This window comes from Paralichthys olivaceus, chromosome 13, assembly GCF_024713975.1.
Source record: "Paralichthys olivaceus isolate ysfri-2021 chromosome 13, ASM2471397v2, whole genome shotgun sequence".
Taxonomy (NCBI): domain Eukaryota; kingdom Metazoa; phylum Chordata; class Actinopteri; order Pleuronectiformes; family Paralichthyidae; genus Paralichthys; species Paralichthys olivaceus.
Window position 1 is genome coordinate 19,130,275 of NC_091105.1, and position 25,918 is coordinate 19,156,192.

A 25,918-nucleotide genomic window follows, 5' to 3' on the forward strand; every position below is an offset into this window, starting at 1 on the left:
AGAGTTATGAGCCTCTCAAACATGATTACGAGATCCTCTTTAAATTCCTTCAAACAACAACTTTTCTATAAACGCTGTCATTCTCACTTTTTCTGTTTTGCCCTCCCACCTCCTCTCTCCTGAAAGTTAACCCTCTCTTTCCCCCCTGTTTTTCTTCCATGTTGTAATAGTCCTGCAACTACACCAGTTCATTTTCTCAGTTACAGATTGGACCCAATGGGATGCATGAGTTTTTATGTTTTTACCATCTTGCTACTACTGGCATTACAGCTTCTTACAGTCTTCTCCTTTTTCTACATGTGGTGAACCCCCTTCACAGAAGTCCTTGATCCTTAGTCCTTGCCAGTCAAAATTAATTTATGGCCTATGCCAGTTAAAACAAAGCCTTCAGTGTCATGGGTTTGTGCATCCTTGTACATTTTTGGGTTTCAGCTGGAGCACTTTTGTGATTTCAGGATGTTTGTTCTTAATCCTTTCTTTTGAAATCATGATTTCCACACCCTCATCCATTTCAGGTTAATGGTCAGCTCAAATATTAGAATGGGAACAAATGTGATCGTAGTGTCTTTGAGTGTGGAATGATGGTTGATGTCAAACAAGCTTCGACAAGTTTCTTAAACTTATGATCTCTTGCGATTTTCACTCACACACACACACAAACACACACACACACACACACACACACACACACACAAACAAACAGTTGTGATTTTCAGTGGTATCGAAAATATCCAGTGAGCAGCAGTTCTGCAGACAGATACATCCTGTTAGTGAAAGAGGACAGAATGGATTGGCCTGATTGATTGAAGCTGACAGAACTCACAACTCACATAGACACTTTTTTATAATTGTAGTAAACAGAAAACCATCACAAAATTAGCAACATGCTGAACACTAGATAGACTCTAACAGCAGAAGATCATGTCGGTTTCTACTTCCCTCAGCCAGGAACAGATATCTGACGCTGCAGTGGACACACACTCACCAACACTGGAAGACTAAGAATGCAGGTGGATGGCTAAGAATTTGACACCAACAGAATAAATCCGGGGACCAAACCTGCCTTGTGTCAACGGTGCAGTTGACTTGTGGTGGTGGTGTTTTCTTGTCTCACTTTGGGTCCTTAATACCAACCAATCATAGTTTGAATGCCATCATCTGTGTGAGCATTGTTGATGATCATTTTTATCCCTTCATGGCCTAATACAGCAAGTCAAACAGTTCAGTGACCTCCAATAACCAGCAGCATGAATGCGCAATTTATAAAACAGAAATTAAGCATATTTTGGAGACAAAAGAAGTTCTGCATAGTATTAGCATGGTGTTCCCAGGAAAGTGAACGCAGTATTTCTACCAGATTTAGGTACATTTAAGTCAAATCCCAAGGATACCCTTTGATAAACTAAGCCTCAAGGTGTGTAGGAAACATGACATCTCCAACCCCATTCACCAGGCTGACCCTCTTCATCTTCTTCTCCTCCCCTTTCTCTTCACCCCCTTGTTTGAATCTCCTATCCCTAATCGACACTTTCACTTTTACAATTTTCCCAGCTAAAAAAAAACTGTATCTCTCATCTGAGCGTCCTTTAAGCCTTCTCTTTCAGCTGCTTTGGCCAGGTAAACACTTTCTTTCCCTTCATCCTCCTTCTTATCACTCGCTCTGCCACTGCTGGGTGTCGTCCTGTACTCCTGAGGCAGCTACTCTTCAGTGGCTTTTATTTAGCTTGTGTGTGCCTGTGTTACATGAGTCCCACATCACATGTAGTTAAAAGGAGGCCTTCGACTGAGAAACTGTGTTTGTGTGCTCACTATTGACATGTAGTCTGCCCCCTTCCTTAAATCTGTGTTTACTAGTTTGCAGTTCCAACAGGCCTCTAGAGTCGCTACCTGACTCACTGCTTCAGCTAGCCAAATACCCCCTGGCCTCTCTTTTTATATCAAAGTTAGAATAAATAAACATCATTTCCCTGGTGCATGTTGGGAAATGGTTGAAGCAGATGGTGCACATTCCCAATGTAGCTGGGGCTAATAACTTCCTCCTGACCAAGTAGGTCACTGAAAAGGTCTCTGTCAACCTTGTTACAGAATGAAAACACCTCATAAAGAGGCTTTAGCCACACTTTGATAAATGCTGTGGAGGGTGCACAGCTGAGATTGGTTATCACAGCTGTACCAAAACCTCTGTCAAACACACTGTACTTAAGATCCACAGAAACTGCTCTGACTTTAAATTGCTGCATGGGAAAAACAGAATTTATTCTTCAGAGAAAATGCTTTAAAGTGTCATGTAAATGTTTGATGGCAATGTAACGAAATAAAGTGGTATGTTTTTATGATATATACAAATATATATATATATATATATAATTTGTAATGATCCTGTGAACATTTAAGATTTGTAGTCAATCTTTTATTCCTGGGGCTGAATCACAGTATACTGACACCTCTTTCACTGTATTTAGTAAGTCAATTACTGTATATACAGATGGATGCCATGTCATTTCCTCGAGGTGAAGCCAAAACATTCCAATCACCCCCTGGTGGCTGGCTGCAGTGTAGGTCATAAACCCTACCTCCTCCATGTTAGCAGATGGGACATAGGCCAATCAAAAACAAAATCAAACTACATGTTTTAGGCACATTTGGTTTTATAGTTATTTCATAACATAAAAACCGGCTGAGACATCATGACTGACAGCTGAGATTGATTGTGATTGGTCAGGCAGGTGTATGGGCGGGTCAGTAATACCATGGCTTCACTTGCCAATAAACCAAACAAAGAAGAAAGCAGAAGAAAACCCCCTAACACTTTTATCTAGTCCTATATTCCTATAGAAGAAGGCTGCCCTCTTAAATAAATTTTCATGATACTCTCATCAAATGCTTGAAAATATACATACATTTCTACTGTGTTATGCAACATGCACACAGTCCTCACTTGGAGAAAACTGGTGGCAGAGTGTTGTTGTAGTGTGCTCTGGCAGCACTACACCTATAACTATATTGTAGGGACTCCTGTCAGTCGGTTAATGAAGCCTAGCTGGTATGTAAAAAATAATGACTGCACAGTAATTTCCTTTTACTGCCAAAGCTGGCCTTTTATAGCAGCATGTACTTGCACTTAACTTGGGCAGTGACAGCATACACGCCAGGCCAGCTAGCCTCCTCTTAGTCAGGATGCTCGGCCGAAACAGAGCAGGGACAACTAAAAGATTGAAGGCGTATGACATCCTGAAAGAACAAGGCCACCTTTATTCAAGAATGTTCTCTCCACTAATGTGTCTGACAGCGAAGCTTTTATTCCGTTGCTTTTGTTTGGTAACAATAAAAACTCATTTAAAGTTAGGGGATGGCTGTGGTCAAAGAAGCTGAATGTTGGTCATTAACAGGAAATGAACAGCAGCCTCTTGTGCTCTCTCCATCCTCTCAGGACTTTGTCACTCTGTAATAAAGTCACTCCACTTCTCTCTTTGCTCTTAGTAGTTACTACACCTGCTAGAGGGCATTGTTGTTTGAAGGTAAACCTGTGATGTGTTGAGGCACTTGCTGGAATGGCCTTCACATTCTTCAAGGGAGAACAGTTTGAAGTTAGCATCAGGCTGGTGAACATGGTGGAGAATCTACAGCCGTAGTCATATTTACATGCATGTCTGAGGCGGTCAATCCAGTTCAATCCAGAAAGGAAAGAAAACAAACTGTTGGTCATTACGTGGACAAAGAGATGACTCCAAGTTAATACTAATGTTGCTTTAAGATGTATAAACATGTGAGGATTAGGTCATTTAATCATTTTTTATGTGGTGAATCCATTTTAAAAACGGATTCACAACCTCACAAGTAAAGGGCGTATTTCGACAATAGAAGCACATTGTTTAAACTGGTCATGATCAGCATACACTGGAAACTGCATTGCGTTACATGCGGTAGTTCATGTTTCAACATTGGCTAAGGCCAGCATGTTATCCACCCCAGTTTGATAACACCGTAGTCCACACCATCAGTGCAGATTAACAGCCCTGCTCTTCACTTGATGGCATTTTGATGAGCTAGCAGAGCTGCTCTATAGCAAAGTCTTGTGCCCCTTATTGGCATGGCGACCACATTAGGGGAAAAATTCAGTTCCTTCTAATCAGACACACACAGCATTTCTAATTAGTGTCAGGGTTGGCTAATTATAAATCAGCAAAAACCTTTGATTCCTCACAAATGAGATGAAAGAGCAGAGGGCAAATTAATACAGGTAACGCTGGTAATAGCATTGTTCTCTTTATTCCTTCTTTCTCTCTCCATTCAACCTTTTCCCACCTGTCCTCACTTGTTCCCTCTTTCTCTCTCTCTCTCACTATTCCCTCACTCTTTTGTGCCTCATCCCATGGCTGCTTGGTAATGTGAGTTGGGGACAAAGCAGCAGCTGTTTGGTTGAGCTGCTCTGGTATTTAGAAAGCTGACGTCGAATGCATAGCAGTGGCCCATTAAGATGGAGCTGGCTGCTTGGCTCGAACCTCCACTGGAGAGCACAGCAGTAATTGGTAAGCAGTGTGCGACGGGGCCAAGGCATCTCTCGCTGGCTTCATGACCTCTCCCGGCTCAGAGATGCCAATGTATGTATTCTGCTACACTTTGCTATGAAACATGAATGAACATTGTGCTCAACAACAGCCTGACTGTTCAACTGCAGCTTCTACAGTCACAACAATGGTGTAACAACGTAGGCTATGGGTGATCTGTACAACTCACTTGAAATCAAGCTCCCCTGAATTGCTTTAAATTCCATGGCATGTATATAATGAAATGCTGAGGTATAAAGGCATTCAAGGCCTAATATTTACTACCCGATAGCTGAATGCTAGAACACAATGACGAGGAAACCAACAGTGAAAAATTCTGTTTTCTTGACCAGCAACATCTTCCATATTTTAGGGATGTAAACAGTTCTACTGCATTCTGCTTTTAATGTGTTGCTTTCTCAGCTCTCTTAACCCGTTTATGTGATTTGTAAGGCGAGGAAGTATAATGGAGCTTTGTTTTACACAATGTTCTTTTTCTTTTATGCAGCATGTTGAAAACCTTGAGAAAAGAAAATGGATCTTGTCCTGCTTATTCTAATGAACTCAGGGGAAGGCAGGAACAGACTGGCTAATAAGTCAGGCCGAGAATCTAATGTCAGATCAGTCCTATCTGCACACATTAAAACAGACCACAGATCCAATAAAACATTTCAGAACAGATAAAATGACCAGAGTTGTATATTCACAACTATGGCTGCAGAGCTCTGATTGGACTCCTGTTCATCATCATGATCACCCAGTAATTCTAACTAATGGTATTTCTAACCGACAGTAAAAAGTATACAAGTCTTTTATTTACTCTCGCTTTCCTACTCAGTATCAACTAGAGGATGGTAGTTAATAAATTGGGATGATGATGCGCTTGGCTTCCGTCTGTCACCACGTTGTTTTCTTTTTTTACTCTTGCTCGTAAACATTACTGCAGTTTTGCAGCAGTCAGCTGCATGTGTGTTGTTTTTGCTTTGGTTTTGGTGATTTGTTTTACATGACTTCATTTCTCAGGGATTTTGGCTGAAAGAACTCACATGCAGGGATGAGAATTTAGCAGGTGAACATGAATATATGTGAAAAAACTAAATATAAGTGTGGATAAGTGCAGTCTCAGTTGGTCTGCAATCAACAAAGAAACAGGGAAATTAATGAATGACACTAAAACTGAAACTCGAGGATAAACCATGTGTAAACAGACAAATTGACCAAGGGAGAACACAGAGACTATGGCTGTGTCCGAATTCACTTCAGTTGTACGTTACTTTTCACGATGCATTGTCGGAAACAATAAGTCCACTACATAGGATATAATAAATTGCACTTGTCACATCAGCACTACAAAATGTAGAATTCACTGCAGATAGTGATTAGTGAGTGATTCCGGTCACAGCCTGTACAAAAAAGGGAGGCAGGATAATTGAACACAGGTGAAACACACTAGGAACTGGTGCAGATGATCAAAAGGGCAAACAGGGACAACATTCCCTCAGAGGGCAGAATCATATCAGCATCAGTCTCTCCTCATGATGGACTTGATACTAATCACACCACATAAAAATGTGCGGTCAAATTAAAGCATTTGCTGATTATTGTACTTTTCTCTTTTTCTATACTTTGCGTGATTCATCATTACATTTGCATTCATCAAACCATTCTGAGAAAATGTCCATCACATGTCTGTAAACTTACTTCACATCATTTCATTCATATCAATTATCTGTTATGTACGTGGTTGAGAAAACGCTTAACTTAACTGTTGTTAATTCAGTTCTAAAGGACTCATTTGTTAATTGTCTTTGACTTTTTAACGTGTCATTTTGAAACTGTTTGTACAGCTACCTTGAACTCGCCTTTCTTGGGAAAGATGAAATGGGACTCCCCTGGATGAATAATGATGATTGATTCTCAGAAACAGGAGCACAGGTGGTGGGACACTGATATTAGGGGCCGCAGCTGGTGGTCGGGTGTTTGATTCTATGTGTGACATGGTCCTGTCTTGACAACTTAGTGCTTGAGAGAAAGCAACACAAGAAATTTAGAGAGGTTTTAAACTAGATATAATATATATATATATATATATATATATATATATATATATGTGTGTGTGTTTGACAACTCTCCTCAAAAGATCCTGGTTAGAAACACAGCAGTAAAAAATGATTAGAACCAAAGATGGAGACTGAATAAATGAATAGAATACCACAATAAGCAGGGTGACTATAGGTTTGAATGTACAAGACTTGACATACAGCCAGTATTTGTATGAGTGTTTGTATGCTCGGTGGCAGTGACTCATCCAGTGTTCCTCAGCTTCCAAAGCACAATGTATCTGTCTCTTACCCTGCTGATTTTCCTTTTAATAAGCATGTTGTTTACTTGAAATGTCATGATTCAACCCCCCCTGAAAACATGTGCTCCCTGCAATCACTGGTAAAAAACTGTCTTTCCAAGACCTGCAATTTCACATAATTATCTTGGCTCAAGGGGTCGAGGTGTTGTATATGGTGAGGGAGAGCGGGGGCAAGCCTTTTAACCAGGATTTCTATCAGACAATCATTTCTCTGTAATCAGCAACTCTTGCCTCTAGGCCTTATTACTTCAATAAGGAAGGAGAGACAATGAGATTGAAGAGAAAGAACAATTTGATGTCATGGTCCAAATACAGTAAACTACAAATGAAAATATCTTTAAGTTATAAATCTTAGATTTAAATCAGGTATAGTATAACAATAGCATAATGAGTGCATCCTACACACAGAATGCGATGTTTAGAGCATGTTTTCAATTTCACATCTGCACATATACAATAAAATGCAATGCAATGCAAACAGTACCATCATGTTTTGGCTGTATCATTCATTTATATGAGACATGAGACAAATGAGCTCAACCTCACTGACTTACACTTTTCATTTAGTCATTAAGGTATCATGGTAGGTCAACATGGTCGCTCTTGCACTGTCCCTTATAACTTACAGAGTCCAAACATTAAAATGCTCTGCTAAAGGTGTCAGATTCCTCCTGTTCATAAGGAGTTCAGCTGGAGATTGTTCAGAAGAAGAGAATTAGAATTAAAAAGCCTTTATTATCATTGTATCAGCAGAATACAACCAACACAACATAAACACATGCACACACATAAATAACTGCATTCCATATCCATACGTACAGTATATATTGATCACTACCCTAAAAGTGTATAATAAGTGTAGAATCACAAGAGTTGGACAGTTGGTTTTATGTGTCAGTAAAGAGTTGGAATAGCCTTGGGGAAGAAACTGTTTGTGAATCTTGTGGTTTGAGTTTTTAGTGACCTGTAGCACCTCGGTAGGTATGTCAATCTGTTAAACCTTCTGTTGACATTTCACTGACAATTCCTACTTTCTAGGATTTTAAATTAGGTTTCTTCATGGAATTCTTTTGTGATTTGTGGTTGAGCCAAAACTCCTCCTTCCCTTCCCTTCACTTTCCAGCAAGCTGTGCAACACCCTTGTGATAGTCAACAGATTGGGAGTTGATCTTCCAATAAGGAGCAAACATGTTCCACCTTTTGCACAGATTTTCTTTATGATGATACCTCATCATTTATGGATGTGATGGTTGAGTTGTTAAGGTCTTGGACTTGAAATTCAATGGGATCTCCCCATGCAGGTTGAAACAATGCCTGCAGAGGAAAGCTTTGTTTCTAACAAATGTTCCTGTTGTGTGTCCAATAAAGTATTGTCTTGTTTTGAAGAGAGAGGCTACAGGAAGTTCTATTTATGCCCAGAGGGTGCAGAGCGACATGATCTGAACGCACAATATTTTAAAATTTGCAGCCAGAGGCAAAGAGTGTGGGTGTCCAATTTAATTTGTACCAATCAATCCGATGGTATTTCAGTTTTATTTCTCCTTTATCTCACATCATGGACATAAATGCGACACAACAGCGGCCACATTAGACTGCATCACAAGAATAAAATACGATGTGCTATTTTTGCTGAAAAGAGATCATGACGTTGAGCAGTGGGTAGTGCTCAACCACTGCATGTTTTGAGAGTGCAGTTTTTGCAATAGAGGCTGCAGTATATATCCTGTTGCCTTCATATGGCTGCAGAATAGATTTCTATACAAAAGGGTGCAGCCATGGACAAAAGATACTGTATGAATCAGTCACATTAATTCATAATCAAATGCACACTCACTTACTCACTGACATGTGTCATACCATTATGTCAATGATCAATTATCTATGTGCTAAGTGTGATATCTCATATGTGTCTGTTTTTGTATCTTTTCTTACCATCGAACTGCCAGGGACTATAGTTAACAAAAACTAGCCTGTGTGGCCAAATCTGGCACATTTATAATTACATGTAGGACTTTTATAACGTGTTGGTTGAGAGCTACTAGGAAATGCTGACATCACTGCAGCCTGTTGGTATTCACATCCACAACAGTCAGCAAGCCAAGTCATTCACAGAAATCTTCAGCAGAATATTTTCTTGATTACTTTGGGAAGCCTCAGCCTCCTCTTCCCTCTCAGTAGCATCACCTATGGAATGCATGTTTATGCCAATTGAAATGCCTCTGCTGGCTGGAGAGTGACTCAGGATTATTTAAAAGTTGTAAGCATTAGTCTTTATTGCTGCATTTGTTCTTGTGGATAAAATTACATAAAATCTCCATGAGCATGCAGCTCTGAGCTGTGTTTAACTATGTCTTGATTGTCAGGGAAGTGGGGGAGTCTCCACAAAGGGTATTTATATATTATATTGTGGAAATCATATTAATATTATCATGAAATTCTTATTCTGTGTGTTTATTTCCACTATAACACACAGTCACACACACACATATTCATGACTCAAAGAGTGACAATTTAGTAAAGTGACCGAAGACACAGGTCAGCTGAAAATATTTATAAAAGTGATAGAAAAGCAGCTAAACATTTTATATAATAATCATTCCGATGTCTCAGTATTCTTTTTTACTTTTGGTAAATTTGTCTGCATAGATTTAATGGAGCTCAGGACTGATTCTAAGGACAGACGCTATACTCCAGATACTTCAACTAGAAAATGTGGAATCCATTAGAGCTTTCTTATCTGATGTTTACAACACATTGCCATCATTTACCTTCTCCTGATCAATTCTGTGGGAGATTTTAATAGTTAATGTAGGCGCTATCGTACCCTCTTTGCAAGCTAGGCATGGCCCCCTTTCAAACACACGTATCATCCCTGCTGCTGAGTGATAAGTTACAGGTATTTAATCAACTCCACGGGAAAGATCTGACATCCCACAGGGTGTTGCCGGCTGCTCACTCACTCAAACGCTCCATCAGTCGGCCTCCTAAAGTTGCTTCAGAACTCTGGATCACCACTTCATACCCATATGATGAGGAGAATGATATTATATATGAGAGTCACAATAAAGTGATATTATACAGGGGACATCAATCTGTAATATAGGTTAAAAACAAACATGTAGGATACAGCCACACTCAGTACATACATGAAAAGTGTATTTAGATTTTGGAGAGGTGCGTTCACATGCCTCTTCCATCTAAGCACTAAAATCGCTTTGCCTGGATTTGCTGAAGCTCAGGCAGGTTTTGAGGCAAACACAGTTTTATGCCAAAATGAGCACCAAAATCGCACTGCACTATGTAATCAGCATACGCAGCTGCACCTCTGCTCCAACCACAGGGCAAATACATTTGTTTGGTTCCACAGGTGCAGATGCAAAACAATGCGCTTACCTGTGGATAACTGCAATAAAACTTTTGCCCCAACAGATAAACTAAGCTCTAAGAATCTTCAGTCGCGCTGGTATCTGACAACGTACTTTGGAACAGTAGTGCATACAGTCAAATACATCTCAATTTAGCATGTTAGCATGACAACAGCCACCAGTAAAAGAAGTAAAAACAAAATTACAGCTGTTAATGACAAGAATGTAATTACTTTTGTAATTATTAGGTCATGAGGAGTTATAATTAAAATATTATCCGGGCGCCATGGATGCCTGTATCATTTTTTGTATCAATTCATGCTCTAAGTGAAAATGTTTTAAGCTTTCACATAAATTTAAAAGTGATCGGGGTCTAAATAATTTTATGTATGTCCTGTGTTCAGACCCCTTCACTTTCCCCTTCCCCTTGATACATTTCCATCATTTGTCTTTCAATCTGATTCCATAACTCATAAGAAAAAAATGGGAAACATATTTTTAAGAAAATTTGAAAATGTATGAAAAAATCAAAAGCTGAAATGTCCTATTCATCCACACCCTTTTGTGTTACTCCAAATTGTTTGAGCATAGTTTAGAAAGACACAAGGTTCCACAATTCACAGTCAGGACAAAGACTTTCAGTTCCCACAGTGACCTCAATAATTGTGAAAAGGAGAAAAAAAAGTCTGGAGCCCGAGAGAAGGATTTTTTGCTGAACTCTAAGAGCATGAGAAAGTAACATTCTGTTCTGTGGAGACCAAACTGAAGCCTTTGGGCAGCAGTGCAAACACTTTGTCTGGTGAACATCAGGCTCATCACCTGGCTAACACCCTCTGGTAAAGTATGGCGGAGGAAGCATCAAACTCTGAGGGGGCTTCTCCGTGGCAGGAACAGGGTGACAGGTCAGAAAACTGTGTGAAAACTGAACGCAGCTGAATACAGAGCTCGTCAGTGCATGCGACCTGGATGTTTCCTCTTTCAGCACAACAGAGAACCTGAGCAAACAAAAGACAAAGAGTGGTTTCACGACATTTAACTCTCTGCCTGTCGTTGAATGGCTGAACACTCAAACCCTGTAGAACATCTGCAGAGCCTCGAAGGTGTCGGTTCACAGACACTTCTTTACAATCATGATGGAGCTTGAGAGGATTTTCCTGGAAGAATGGGATGAACTACCCAGATCCATGTGTGCAAAGTCTGTGCCAGCTTGAAGGTATAATTGGTAATGAGGGGCTACTAGTATTGAGTTAAGGATCTGAAAACTTTACATACAAAACATCTAAAGAGAGATTGTAGTTTTTTAATAGAGTTGCAAAATGTTCAACATTTTTTTAGACTGTCATCATGTGTCGTTACCCTGTGGACTTGTATAGACGTGCAAGCAAGGTAGTGTTTTTGCCCCGGTGTGTGTGTGTGTGTGAGAGAGAATGTGTGTGTGAGTGTGAGTGTCAAGGTCAAAAGTCAAAGACAACATCTACAATAAAAACCTTGGGTTAATCAGATAGTTATTCCGCATCATGTTACAGGTGACATAATGAAGAAGTCACAGAGAAGTCTGTAATGTTGTCATGTGTAGTTCAACAGTTTATATTTCCAGGTTAATATACATCCTATAGACTCAACCTAAAGATTATATAGATCTTACATAGATAGATAGTTTATTTAGATTCACCAGTCATTTCCCATATGGTACAAATTACGTTGTGATGACATCATTATGAAATGGCAATATTACAATATAATAAGTTAACATTGCCTGGTTGGGATTTATACTGTACAATGTTATATGCATTCCTCTTTTGCTTTACATTGTACTATATAGCATAATGGCTAATTATGTTTTTACATTACAGTTGAATCTCCAACACAAACGTGTTTGAAAAGTAAAGAACTCTCAATTCTATCTGAAGGCACAATAATAAGGGGTCAGATCAGAAAAGTAACACGTTTTCAAGTATAAGTTGAGTTTTCAAAAAGGACCCAAGTAGGATTCTGCTATGGAGCTAAAACAGATTTCACAAGTCTATAGCTGAATTATCTCTGCATATTTAAATGCAAAATAAGCTGGCAACCTGAGCAGGGCTTGTCCCATCAGTAGAGGCAAAGGGATAAGTGACAAAGCTAATCCCAACCATTCCACACAAATCACCAGGAACATTTTGAATGCACAGGGGTACCGTGGCCCCCTGGGGGAAAATAAAATATCTATGTGTAAATGAATAGACTCTGTTTTGAGAAATCTGTGTGCATGGTTTATAAGCTGTGCTCTCAGATTCATTGTCCGTTAACTCAGGTTTGTAAAGTGCCCTTGGAGCCATTTGCTTAAATGACTTTATATGCGAGTGGAATACAACCTCACCCTAAAGCTCTCAGCTGGAAAAACAACATCATACTCAATGTAGCCCGTGTTTGGCTCAATCTAACCATGTGGCCTCTTCCATTTCAAGAATGTCATTTAGAGGTTTGATTCCTTTATCATATAAATGGCATGTTAACCTGTACCCAGCACATATAGTTTAATCGTTTCCCATCCATGTTCGCCTGTGCTGTGCTTTTAGTGCCGATGAGTCCCTTTGGTAACTTGCACAGATGTGAAGTGAGCTGTGGCTGAGGCTGTTTAATGAGACACACTTCACTGCAGCCCCTGATTGTCCTTCCATAGAGACTTTATTCAATTTGATGCTTTAGATGTGTTCTTTAATGCGTCCCACACCTTGTTGTAGTTTCACCAGTTTCGGGTTGGCTACATTCATAATATAGAAATGTGATCATTTTTTCCACACTTAAAACAATATCAACTTTTAGTTTTGATAGTGTTTTATTGAATATTTTTGCATGACACAATTTTTTGCTAATGTTGGCCTCCATCTCCTCCACCATCATCATTCATTTTCTTCCAAATAAACTCACCATCCTTATAAACTTTACATTACACTTAAAGTCTGGAGTTTGTCAAGCAGACGAGAGCAAATCTGCACTTTTGAACATCAAACCAGGGATATCTGACTGATTAACTATCGCTAGCTACAAATAAGTCAAACTGCCAGAGACTCAGCTTCTACTGTTTTGAGATCACGTGTGTTGTAAGCATTTTACACGTGCAGATGCGTGTACAGGCTGCATCATAAGTAATATGATGCAGCAGCAGCAGCAGGTAAACAGCTAAATTACACTGGAATTTTTTTCTGTGCAGGATCTGTTGTAGGTTACTGCATCTCTGCTTATGTAAAAGTCACAGTATGACGCCACCGTCATGAATGAAGTAATCGCTCCTTTATTTACACTCTTCTACTATATCTTTGAAAGACTTGGTAGTTTGATAAATTGTTATTGAAATAATATTACTACTTATGAGACAATCATAGTGTATGTTTTCCTGTGAAGTCACTTCATACCTATTGAAATCATGTTCTGTCATGGACAGACATAATAATAATAATAACTTAATTTCTATAGCACTTATCTAAACAAGGTTACAAAGTGCTTCACAAAAAAATCCATGGCAAAAAGAATGAATAATAATAAAAAGTTATTCAGTTCAGTTCAATTTTAAGCACCAAATCAGAACATAATAAGATCAAGACCTTGAAATTCATAGAGAAACCCAACAGTTCCCACGATGAACAAGCACTTTGGCATGTGTCCATATATCAAATGTGTTGATGCACACCACCACAGGCATGTTCATTACACAACACCCTCCCACCCCCCATGTTTTTGAATCTTTCTCTGGCACATCAGTGAAGCATTATCTCCAACGACAGCTGCTTAAATCACAAATGTCATGTAGCTAATATGTTGTGTATTAAGAAATGACTTTGTAATGGATCATTCCAGTGTTTGCTGTTATCTAGCTTGTTTCACCATGTATTTGGGAAAATCAAATCAATAAGTCAAACTAGCAAAAACAGATCATTTCCCATGGATCTTACTGGAAATGTCTTTACGTCCAGTACATTTCTGAAGTCAGTCCGCCTGGTGAAAACAGCTGGCTGCTGCTCTTTCAGCTCCGGAGAAACTTTTGTTATTTAAATACTTCTTATTTGTTGTTGGTTTTCATTATCAAGCATATTTCTCATGGCCTAGTCACATTACAATTCACCTGCTGGGCAGCCCACCCCCGCACTAATCTAACTAACAGCAATGAATCATGTTTTTCCTTAAATATTCACATTCTTTTTCAAAGAAATGTTTTGGGGCATTTCACTTTTGATAATATGACAGAGTTAAGCATCAAAAGGTGAGAGAGAATGGAAAAGAGATGCAGCAAAGGGCCGGGGGCTGCAGGGGGTCTCCAGGCTCTATATGCACGGTACCCGTCGCTTATTCTGGTTCTCTTGTAGGATTGAATCAGCTTTTGAACAGAAAATGCAGGCAAGCATCCCAATTAACTAAATAACATGTGGGTATTTGTTGGTCTCAAATATTGTATTTCCCTTTGTGTCAAATTGCATCTCTTGCAGAATAAAAATACAAGTCACATAAAAAAAAGCAGATAGAAGACAATGAACAAAGATATATTATAATCAACCTGCCTTTGCATTTCAATGTTAAATGAAAGGAAGGAATGAGAAGGTGTCATTGTCAAAGATAAATGTCCCAAAAGTGTCAGGGGTTTCAACACTTTCATTTATCCTCCCACCGCACCACCCGGAAGGTGTGCAAAGTAACCAACATCAGACACGCTCCCATTGTTGCCTGACTATCTCAAGCCAAAGTAGTCATGGTGGATCCTCCATCTGGGACTTCTATGTTCATAGGTGTGTGAGGCCCCGGGGGAGAAGGGCTCATGCCTCCCTAATCTACAAAAGAGATAAATTGAATCCCCACAGAAACTTGTACTTTCCTGTATGTAATTAATACACTTGGTCTGGTGGAGGCACTGTTCATTGTACTAAGCACACTGATGTAGCACAAGACTGAGTTCTCATCCCAGCACAAGCAATCTCTTCAACGAGACATCAGCAGCAAAGCTGCCTCTTCACAACTAACTCAACTAATTAATTAGTCAATTGACAGAAAATGAATTCCCAGCAATTCAAATAGTTGATTAATTGTTGTTTTTTAATTTCCTTTTTTAATAGAAATTACAAATAATTCACTAGAATCATTTTCTTGAATGTGAATATTTGCATGTTTCCCATTAAGTCTCAGATGGCAAACTCAACATTTTTTGCATTTGTGACTGAGTCGTGCGGTTCCTTTTCTAAACCTGCCGGTTGGAATGAGCTGTTTGCTCGGCCTGTAGTTTTGATGGTTGCAGCCTTCTTGAGAAACACTCTTCACACAAGATAGTGCAAGAGTGCAACAGTATGAGCTGTTTCCATGGCATGGTCTAAAAATAAAAATATATACTGACTTAATGACAACACATACTGTAACATTGCGTTAAAAACAATCAGTTATTAGTGAGTAGCTACTCACACATGTTCCCTGTGTTGATAATCCTGACATTTGATGCTGGTATAACAAAGTTACAGAGAACCGTGACATTTGATCTCTGACTGAAACACTCCAACACTTTTAATGATCATGGAAAAGGATTGTTGCAAACAGCAGTGTTGCAAAAATGACAATATAAATATTTAGAAAATGATCATTTATTCATGACTTCTACTAAAAGCAACATGTTCCGTGTTAAAAAAGTAAACAGGACTCCTGGTGCTGAGCTGTCTTTCTGTTGTCGTGACAAAATTCTGCCGTGCTTTCACGTCAAGTGTGAGTGCAGAGCTGTTGTGTTGCTGTGACAAGACATTTCCACTGTGCAGAGCTGACAGGGAACCATATTGGTGAATCTCTGTTTAAACTACTCCCACGCTTTAGATGATCGAGAGCAAGAATTTCCAGCTGCAGCTTGTTCAGGGAGGGGCACGGCCGTCTGCGAGATGTTGTCAGGATCACTGATGTCACGTATAAAGATGAGTCCCAGCCCGTGTTGCAGTCAGTGGGCCGGGGTCACTCTGAGGACCGTGTTGAAGGTGGTTTTCTTCTATGTCCTCGGATAAATTACAGCAGTGGTTGGCACCTGGTGGCAACAACTGTTACTCTGTTTTGGACTGATACAGATATTCATAGGTGTGACAGGGAGTGATGCACATTCCTCTGTGTTGTAAAAAGAGGTTATGTGACATGTTTTTCTGTGTGGTAGAAAACACTGGGGGACGCTTCTCCCTCACTGCTCTTGAACGCAGCCCCTTGCCAGTTCAGTAGCTCCTCACTTACATTCGATCAGGGATATTTAAGAGACCCGTTAGCGCTGTGGCAGATTTAAGATGGAAAGCAGGGAAAACAGGCTTGCATGGCCGTCTGAATTTTAAAGAAACGTCTCCATAACTCCAAGGCACTCATTTACATGTTCAGTCCTTTCTCCTGAGAATCACAAACGCAAACAACAAATATATTTTTAAGGAAACAAACATAGGCAAATGGAAATGTTTTCTACAAACATTATTTGAAAATGTTCATTTACGTCTTGTTGCTTTGGGAAGCTGCAATTAGCTGAATATTATCACAAGCCATCAGGAAACTGTCAGTTGCAGAATTATTCAGTATGGACAATGGAACAGTGTGGAAAGTGTTGTTGAATACTTAACCCAAGTACAAACAGTTATGTTTGTAAAAAAAAAAAAAAGTACTTTGTATAAATGTAAAAAGTAATTCAGTCAATCTACTTGGATTTTAATTTGAATGTATATTGAGCTCATCTGTTGTGTAGTTGCTATGAAACTGCTTCTATGATTTTCCTTCAGGTAACAACAGTAAGGTTGTATGATGACGCCACAGAATAATTGTAAGGCTCCAATCAACTGTTATTGGAATGATCAAAACATCTGACAGTAATGTTCGTCAATAAGTGAAAGATTACCAAGTTAGCATTCAAATGGATTCCATGTTAGTATTAAACTAGAACAGTGTCAATTCTAAACCTGCCTGTTTGGAATGGGCTGTTCTTTCATCCTGTGTTAAAGCTTCAGTGTGTAGATTTAGGTGAAAGACATATTTGGCAGAAATTGAATATAAAATAATCCTAGTGATGTTTTCACTGGTGTGTTGTATGAATTGTTGTTTTCTTTACCATAGAATGGGCCCTTTATATATATATATATATTTAAATACTTTCTATTTAGATGGAGGGAGGGTCCTCTCTGTGGAGGCCGCCGTGTTTTTTACTGTCGTCCAAACTGGACAAACTAAAACCTTTTGAGTTTGAGACAACTGAAGTTCACCACAGGTTCTCCTTCATGTCGGGAAGCGGAGGGTGAGATGAGGAGTATTCAGTTGCAACATGCAACTTCACCTCTAGATGTCACTAAATTCTACACACTGAACCTTTAACGCTCCAGAGCTACTTCAGAATGACTCCTTGTGATTGGTGAGTCTTCCTCAAACAGTTCTACAATATGCTGTCTAACTCGGTCTCTAATGGCTACTTCAAGCAGAGTTCATCTTAAACTGGTTTCATGAACATTCCATACTCTCACCGTCAGTGATTGGAGTCTTCAGCTGAAGTCACATACACCACTGAGACAGAGACGATAGCCAGACGTTTGTCTTCTAGCAGTTGTCAGTCCTGCCATCGGGGGCGTGGCTTTGATCAGAGGGCTGATGGGAGGGGCTGGATGTATGGATTTCATTGTTTCAAGGTGTGTCCTGCAGCATTTTTTCCAGGATTACCAACCTTATCTTTAAGTCCTTGGTGAATGAATTTGACGACCTTATATGAAGCGGACCTTTTTGAGGTGCACTTGTCTCAGGAAGCCCAGTTTAGTGAATGAAAGATTGCTAAGATCCCAGCTCCATTTAATGGTAAACACACACTTCATTAGCGTCTTGATTTGTTTTCGCAAACAGTAAGTCATTCTAATCTGCACAGGCTTGAAACAGAGTGATTCTTTTCCTGTAGACCTTCCAGCTGTGAGATTTTTCCAAAGCAATTATGAGAGCACTTTGACAGAGCTTTGGACCGATTCTGTGCGTGGCAGAATATATTAAAAATGACCCCTTTTAAGTTTGACACTCGATAGCTTTTACATGTCAGGGTGTCGGCTGGATAGAGCTGCACTGGTGACTGCAGCGGTGACATGGATGAAAATGCAGGCGGTGAGAGCACTTGACTGGCTAACTCCTCTCAGTAAATACAACATGCACCAGCAGCACTTCCCTGCTACTACAGGGGGCAGGAAATGAACGGAAAAGAGTAATTTAAACCATCATGAATTAATCATGTCTTAACAGTGTTTCAGCTTGTTTAGTGTGTATCTCCGATATGTGCAGTGTGATACTGAATTGCGTTTGTGTAGTGTTTAGATATTGACATAGTTCTTTGGCACAATCCTTCAATTACCTAAATACACTCAGGTTAAGGTTAAAGTAATAAATACACATTATTGTGTTTATCTGGTGACTTAATACGATAATTCCATCTTATATAGTGACCCGTTTATTGTGATAAATGTTGCTCACCCAGAGCAGCCAAAGTCTTTCAGGGGTCACTCGTGGTTAGCTATGCCTGCCAGCTGACTTCTTCCATGTGCCCGTGTAAAATAATGTAGCTGCTCTGGTGTCCTGTCACAGTGCAGGGACATGTAGCAGAAGCGAGCCGGTCACTCTAAATTGCCTGTAGGTGTGAATGTGCTCCTCTGTCTCCCTGTGGCAGCGCTGTGACAGACTGCTGACCCGTCCAATTTGCACAACTGCTGAGCTGATAGGCCTCAGCACTCCTGCAAAGGATAAAATAATGAATGTGTGATGTCTAATATATATTTATTTAAATATATACACTCATCAAACCATTCATTGTCCCTTTCATATCATGTGGCCTGGGGCATTGTCGTCCTATTTCTTTACTTTAATTTAATATACTTTTAGGGTAAGCAGGTTTTCATACAGGTTTTCAAACTGTGAATATGTTCATCAAGGAAAAAGTGAAGACATTTGTTTTGTATAAAAAGTGATTTCACAGACTAAAAGCTTATGTTAAGATGTGATCGTCAGTTTCAACCTATTCCTTTACTGCTATGATATGTTGTCTGTCAGCATCTTTTCTTTTTTCCACCATGACATCAACAATATTGGATCATTAAGTTTTCTTGAAGTCTAATGTATCTTGTTCCTCTTGGGAGGCTGAGAAGGAATTCCGTAAGTATGGGACAAAATTGGATGGATAACAAAAACAGATGGGTGACACAGTGGCGCAGAGGGTAGCAGTGTTGCTTCACAGCAAGAACGTTCTGGGTTCAATCTTTCCGGTCGACCAGGGGGCTGCTTGGCTTTGACTGGTTACTCCAGCTTCCTCCCAGCGTCGCATGCAGGTTAGGTTAAATGGAGACTCTACTTAGCCCGTGAATGTGTAATGCATTATTTTTTCACATGTTTTTTTGTGCTGTTCTTGTTTCACTTGGTTTTGCTTGTTTTTTGTGTGACCTCCAATCTTTTAGTTATTGTAACAGGCCTGCAATAAAGCCTTTTTAATTCATTATCATGTCAATCTTATCAGAGCTGTCAGTCCTCACTGCTGGAGTGAATCAGCTACTTTTCAGACGCCTCTTAAAGTGTTCTTTTCACGCTCGGCTCCGAGTCACTGATCACGAGGAGCACCTGGTAGTTTTGTATGTGAACCTGTTCAACCTTGATCCACTGAACTCTGAACTCTCCCTGTTTGATGTTGAAACAGATCTAGTTGTATATTATACCTTCTCCAAAATGTTCCCAACAATGTTCAAACCCAGAGAAATCCAAAAAATATTCAACGTTTATTTTGCTGTATTCTCCTTCCACTGTTTGTGTTCATCAAGGTAGGCCTTTTCTTATTGTTTTGATTGACGGACCCCAAGCAGCTCAAGTCACATATTTTCTCTTTAAAGAGGTTATTTTGCCGAATCATCCCAATAGATCACTTTGCTCCCAACACACTGACAGACTCACTTGTGAATCTTAGCGTCTGAGCAGAATGGGACGAAGAGTCTTCAGCTACCAGGATCCTCTCCTGTGGAACCAGCTCTCACTCTGGGTAGATCCTGCAAGATCTGTCACCACTAGTCAACCATAATAATAATAATAATAATAATAATAATGATTGATGTATTAAAACTGATCATATAATGCCATTACATCTTTAAATCTCTCTCTCTCTCTCTGTGTACTCTGGTTCAGTTAGAGGTATCGTCCTGTTTTCTGCCCATGTTTTTCTAGTAGTCTGCTTGTTGAGGAAACTGTTGTGTTTCTCTATAATATATGTTATACAATTGTTGGCCTCACTATCCGTAGTGGTTTACACTCCAGGTAAATACATGGGGTGTAATTGGAACACAAAGAACATGATGTTTTGAAGACGGTTATGGTGCTATACATCAGTAAAGCTTAAAAAAGGTTTGTGTTGTTACTTTAACATTCTGTATATTATATATATATTATATTTTTTACATTTTCATTGAAAAGTGATAAAATCACTAAAAATTTTTATTCCAGTACATTTGTTTTTGAGATATTATGCACACATCATTAGCTTGTACATGCTCCCAGGACCTACACTGGGGGAAGAGTTTATCTGGCTAAAGAAGGGGGGAAATATATTGTCATTTTATGTTATGTTATCATATCTTATCTTATTTCATCCTATGTTATCTTATCTTGTTTTATTCTATGTTATCTTATCTTGTCTTATCCAAGCACATGGGTCTCAGCCCTTTTAAATTCCACGGGTGAACATAGTAGAGGTTGTTGGATTACAGAGCTGTCAATGACCACTATCCAACTCTTCATGCTACACACACACACACACACACACACACACACACACACACACACACACACACACACACACACACACACAGGGACACACACAGAAGGGGAGGGGAGGTGATCAAAGCTCCCTTTCATTTCAGCTCCACACTGTGTCCTAAGATCAGGCCTCCATCACTGCAGGGATGTGCTCCTTCACCACTAAATTGTGTATCATGTTGCAGTTATTTCTGTCTGATGGCCTCACTTTGTTCCCCTTATATCTGATCCTACCTTTGTATTTGCCTTATATGCTAATATAAAACATCAGTATTACTACTATCAATAATACTATTCACATTGAGAAGCGAATTGTTAAAAAATAGTCTTTTCATCTTCACAAGGTAATTTTATGGGGCTATGGAAGATGATTTCAATATGCAGATCAAGACACACCAAGATTTTTCAGAATTGAAAAATGGAATTGAAAGACATTATGTCACTTACTTCAGCTTTGCCCTGTGGTGACTAACTCATGGGCAGTCAGTGCCTGACCATGCTGAAATAAGAAATAATAACACAATCTTTTCTGAATAAACTTTCATATCTATTTATTTCAGTTTGATTTAATTCGGTTGGAAACCCACAAAGTTTGGAAACCTCTTTTTCTCATGCAAGAACTGGTCAAAAGAGCAGCATAAAAGGTTGCTAGAAATCAATAAAATATCAGGCATCAACATGTCTGCTAAAGTATTAGAGACAGATTTATGGAAGTTCAACATGTGGGCATGTTGTGCTGATGCTTCAAATGCTTAATGATGTGTCTCTCCAACTGAACAAGTTAATCCTGCTCACCCCTGGTGTCTCTTAATGGTCTCACTGACTTTTTACACTGCATCACAAGCACAGTTCAGATGGTAATGTAAAAGTAAAAGAAAAAACAGCCAGTGTGAAGGATTTTTTTTGTTTCATCACATCATTGCACTTTACAAGAACACACACCGGGGTATGATATGAGTATGTGCTCTCAAACACAAAGGTTTCTGAGCTGCAACCAATAAGACAGATAAACTCCATATTTCTCCACAGAATGTCTGACGTTTTACAAACCAAGACCAAAGCAGATTTGTGGACTTAACCATGAAGTCAGAGATTTTATTTTCACCTTCCAGTGTTGAAGACCCTTTGGTTGTAATGTTTTGCAAATACTAAAGATGAGAGATTGAATGTTATTTAGTAAGATATGAATCAACAACACACTAAGCAGTGAGATAAAGTTTTTCTATTTGATATAATTGAGCACCAAACTTCTGACCATTTTGAAGAAGTGACTGGACGTTTGTTTTTTAGATTATCTTCGTTTCTCCCCTTTCAACAAAAAAAATGTTCACCCCAGTGATTATTGATCAATTGTCAAAACACATAATGAGCTGCAGCATGCATACATACAGTGTGTTTGAGTCCTGACAGTAAAGATGAGTGACTGAACTGAATTTTTATGTTATAACCCTCTTATAACCCCTAACCTTGACCCTCTAACTCTAACTGACCATCTTCATAAGAAAAATCAAACCTGTGAACAGCAACATTCACAACCATTTTAAACAGCTCTCTTCCTTTAAATCATAATTATTATTAATAATGATGTTCTGGATGTGACTTTGTGATTATTTCTCACTCTACAGTGATATGAATGTTAATGTTTGTTGTTGTCTGGGTTTATTGAATGCAAGACTTATTGATTCGAAATGTTGAACTTTAGTAATAAACCAAACCCTAAGCAGGGATCTGTTGCCGTCACTATTTATTTTTAAACAAAGCCTCTAAAACTTTACAATTTGGACAACTGACATCAATGATTTGCATCTTCTCTTTGACAAAACTTAATTAATTGGCACTGTCTGATTCTATGACAAAACATTTATTTAATGTGTCTCCTATATCCATTAACTTAGTTTGAAAAAACAAATCTTCCAATTATCCACGTCACATAACATCTGCTGCAAACTTTACTTTTACTTTACCTCCGGTAACATTCATATTCTCCTTTAAACTGCAGATTTAATTGGCTCCTCAGAAATGCTAATTTCACTGCACTTCGCTACATAAATTAAATCTAATAAATCATATCTGTTGGGGAATGATGGCTGACCAAGTAAAGAACTATTTTATAAAGGTCATCTTATATAGGGGGAAAACACATTTTCTGGGGCGTATTTATTTAGATTCCTGACATTTTACCAAGCTACAGGACCAGGCTGGACCCTCAGGTTCCCATATTATAATGATCTGCATTACAATGGTTCACCTGCTCACCGTGCAAATGCGCACAGGCTCCAAACTATCCGGCGGATAAGGGCTTATAATGCGCCTCACTCCGAGCTGACACCCAGTGTCCTCCGCCGGGGAAGCTGCAGCCTCTGTGCCGGTGACTCCCCCTGATCCGGTGAGCCTCCCCCACCCACCCAGTTGCTTTAAGCAGTGAGTCCTGCCGTCCGACAGGAGGCGTGTCTCCCCTACGGCCGGAGCGCAGCGCTACCAGATGCGAGTGCGGGGGAAGCGACACGGCCAAATCAACTTCTTTGTGCTGCTCTGGTGACTCTTCCCGGCTCCAGCTCTACCTAAGGTACGCCCATTCTTTCAAACTTTACATCTATTTACATGCGCTTTCTTTTTATTTTCACGCGTTACGTTCTTTCAGGAGCAGCTTTTATCTATTGAAGCTTTTTCCATATCGTTTTCCAACCGGCAAAACGCGCAGAAAACACCGCGACGCACCTCTCCGGTCAGGTTTGAAGTTCATCCGTGAGTTCATGGGAGCAAAAAGGGCTTTAAGCTTCACCCCCAGAGCGGAAAAATACGATTGAAATGTCTCAGAAATAGGCTCTGACTGTGTGATTTTAAACCCCCTTGGAGAGACGTGACCTCCTGCGTCTTTGCCCGACCTCTATGTGGGGACGCTTGTCACCTTTTCGGGTTTCTCCTCCTCCTCCTTCTCCTCCTCCTCCTCGGGCTGATGCCTTCACTGTTGTGGGGTTGAAAGACATTATGGGGGTCGTTAAATGCCATCCGTTATCCGCTTTATGAATGATCCGTAGAGAACGTCTCTACTTCACGGAGGATGCATGGGAACCTGCGGAGGCAAGACGCGCATTTAAATCCCACAGTTGACGAGCACATTAGCTTTAAATCAACTTTATCATCGCACAGCTTTGCCCCGTGGAGGGACTCCGCTCAGCCTGTTTAAAAAGCCCTTTAGAAATACACAAAGGGGCATTTGTAGAGCTATGCCTTCATGTGTAAAAAGAGCTGGGTAAAAAAAAATACAGATGATTATGTGCACTGCTGCCAACATCCACAACCACCTTACTGGCTTTTACGCACGACTATAAGAGAACTGCGCCTTGACGTTGTTAATATTTGGCTGCTGCTTCTTCTGATGACCTCTGTGTAAAGTGATTTAATGCTCATTCAGGCCTGTCATTGCACGTAGAGAGACAAACAAATCTGAAATGTGTGTTTTTTGTCTTCGTTTCTCTGACAACCTCTGAAATCTAGAAGTTAGAAATGAAATATAAATACACTGTTCAAAATGAGAAATCTGCCTGTGGGTTCACCTGCATGCTGTTCCAATTTTGGACTGGACGATGTCGTAGTTTTTAAAAATGCAATTTTGAATAAATAAATATATAATCACATTTATTCTGAGGGTACAACTTACATTCATTACAGCTTCCCCCGAAATGTGGGACAGCCAAGCTGGGTGGAGTGTTGGCCTCAATAAATGAATGTTAATGTGGGGGCAGGCGGCACAGTGGAACAATATTTAACCTTTGGGCATTAATCGTGTCATCGTGTGGATCCGGTCCAAACACGAGGAGCCGCACCGAGCAGAGGAGCGCCACGGAGCAGCTGTCCGTGGTGCTAGAACCGCATCCAGGCGCCGACTTCTGCAAAACACTGTCTCTGTCCGTGGTGCTGAATCGAACTCCATTCATTTCCTCATTTAAAGGTGGCTGTCCACTGTGCCCCTATAACCACACTGGACCCAAACACAGTGTGTGTGCTGCTGAAAGCTCCTCGAGGCAAACACTCTTTAAACAACTGTGGCCTCAAGAATAAACCACATCCACAGTGTGTCGTAACTCTTAGAGATATTCAATGAAGTGACGAGATTAGAAAATCTAATGTTCTCCGGAAAACCTGCTGCTGTTCATTCTCTTTAGTAAATATTGCTGACAATTTGTAATTGGGCCAATTCAATTTTATTCACCCCATGTTTAAATTATCTTGCAGCGGAATTTGAGGGAAATCGCTGCATAAACATTTACACAACTTGTGAATACAGCAGTAAAACGTGCTGCTGCGTGTGTCAAGAAATCTATTGGAACATGAGAAAATCCAGATTAAATTTCGTGACTTATTTGTAAAAAAAAAAAAAAAAAAAAACAGGTGAGAGGCCACAGTCCAGCCTGTGGAGAGATATTATTGTGGAAATACACTGAGGAAGCGTCCTCTTCTGTCAGGCTATGCCAGTAATTCAATAGTTATATAAAAGCAGATAGTTAATGGGATCACAAAGTGTAACGAAACTCATGAAATCAACATTTGATGACGAGGGGCTCGCACTTATTGGAAAAAGTCGAGGGTAAAAAAAAAAAAAGTCATAATTCCAGTGAGTGTGGAAAACAACAGAGGCCATTCATCATGTTGAGTGCGCGGTGACAGGCTCGGTTCACGGAGCCCTCACACGAGCCCAAGCCTGAGTGACTCCTATCAGAAACAGGCGGTCCCTCCACGGTTATAGATTGGCTTTATGTGGCTGTACACGACGGCGCGCCGCTGCCAGCTACGGCCATTGAGGCCAACCGAACCGAGGAGAAACCTGAGTGGGGACCGGCGAGTAGCGGCTCGGCTGACCGGGG

The 25,918-nt window shown here is 39.9% G+C and overlaps 1 protein-coding gene across 5 annotated transcripts in view; it reads left to right on the forward strand.

The window, feature by feature from the left end:
- The first annotated feature begins 23,418 nt into the window (after positions 1–23,418).
- The window catches only part of grik2 (glutamate receptor, ionotropic, kainate 2), a 214,171-nt gene continuing 211,671 nt past the window's right edge, over positions 23,419–25,918 (forward strand). For 2 of the 5 annotated variants that reach the window (XM_069537206.1, XM_069537205.1), the window contains exon 1: positions 23,423–23,619. The gene's annotated coding sequence lies outside the window, so the exon portion shown is untranslated. Of the gene's footprint in view, positions 23,620–25,918 lie in introns of all 5 variants that reach the window. The other 3 variants (XM_020091417.2, XM_069537204.1, XM_020091418.2) reach the window with 3 other exon arrangements.